Source organism: Branchiostoma floridae, unplaced genomic scaffold (genome assembly GCF_000003815.2).
Source record: "Branchiostoma floridae strain S238N-H82 unplaced genomic scaffold, Bfl_VNyyK Sc7u5tJ_1363, whole genome shotgun sequence".
Taxonomy (NCBI): domain Eukaryota; kingdom Metazoa; phylum Chordata; class Leptocardii; order Amphioxiformes; family Branchiostomatidae; genus Branchiostoma; species Branchiostoma floridae.
In genome coordinates, this window is record NW_023365708.1 from 52,409 (window position 1) to 53,850 (window position 1,442).

General features: G+C 40.3%; 2 non-coding genes across 2 annotated transcripts; both read left to right on the forward strand.

Moving 5' to 3' along the window:
* Positions 1–1,079: 1,079 nt before the first annotated feature.
* Positions 1,080–1,152, forward strand: Trnak-cuu. Its single transcript has one exon. It is a non-coding gene; the product is annotated as a tRNA-Lys (tRNA).
* Positions 1,153–1,240: 88 nt separating this feature from the next.
* On the forward strand, positions 1,241–1,312 carry Trnam-cau. Its single transcript has one exon. It is a non-coding gene; the product is annotated as a tRNA-Met (tRNA).
* The last annotated feature ends 130 nt before the right edge of the window (positions 1,313–1,442 follow it).

Here is a 1,442-nt window from a genome sequence, read left to right on the forward strand (position 1 = left end):
ATGAAAAAGAGTCAATTACGCTCTACGCAAAATGCACCGATTACACTATACGTGAAATTAAGCGATCCGTCTACGCTCTACGTAAAATTAAAACGGCCGATTACGCTCTACGCAAAAGGGCATTGGGGCCCTCATGTAGCAAGTGGTAGGACAGAGTTGGAGGGACATATGTATGTTTGGTGGCTAGACATTGTTTATGTATTTGCTTGCAAATGTTACCTTTTTTCCAGTATTTCTCTTTCGGTTTTAATTTTCTGTTTAGCAGACAGCACAGCTAGAGCCGCCGTAGCTTTCGTAGCCATGCCTATATGTTGCTACCAGCGCCCGGCTAGCTACGTAAGTCGGTAGAGCATGGGACTCTTAATCCCAGGGTCGTGGGTTCGAGCCCCACGTTGGTCGAACATAATTTTCCTCAGACTACCGGTATTAGAAGCCTTCTTAGGTTCATCTGGTAATATTACATGTATAAGAAATTGTTGCAGAGGCATCACGTATATTATGTACTTCGTGTCTTTATGATCATACTTTGTGATCGTCGTTTTTGTCCCCCACCAATTCATCAAAACGCGATTTACAATGATTCTTTGTTTTGTTTATGCATATACAAGCCAAAACTTTTTGCATGTGGCATGTGTATAAACAAGACTAAACAGATCATTAGGTTGGTGGGCCAGGCCATGGGAATTCAAAGTTAAACATTATCCATGTACATTTATTTGCTTGTAAATATTAATGTTACCTTTCTAGTGTTTTTGTTTCTCTTTCGGTTCATGTGTAGATGCAACACTTCATGGACACCTGCAATTCTGTCCTATATATACTAGTTATTCCATCTTCAAAAACAGTTATGTTGTATCATTATTTTTACCTACATATGATTAATTCGAAGTTTCCAAGAAACAAAGAGGCGTTTCAGCAAAATGATGTTAGGCATTGATAATGTGAGCTCTTAGACCAGGGGCCGTAGCATAGGTTGAAAGACACTTTTCCTGTGATTGTTGTCTGTCAATATTTGGTTGACAAGTTAGTTATATGCAAGTGTTATGAGAAAATGTTAGTGTTGTAATTGTCTTATCAGCGCCCAGCTAGCTCAGTCAGTAGAGCATGGGACTCTTAATCCCAGGGTCGTGGGTTCGAGCCCCACGTTGGGCGATTCTACATTTTGCATCTCCTCCTTTATTTTCACGCAAGTACTGTACTTTACGTCATTTTGATAAACTTCATAGAAATAGACGTAATGAGCAGCGTGGCGCAGCGGAAGCGTGCTGGGCCCATAACCCAGAGGTCGGTGGATCGAAACCACCCGCTGCTAACTATTTTACCAAATGGCGTTAGTTTGTAAATGGAATAACTAAAGTAGTTTCATTTTTAAAATGTTTTGATCAAAACCACTCGCTGCTAAATATTTCAACCAAATGACGTAATGTTTCACAGGCGTTGTT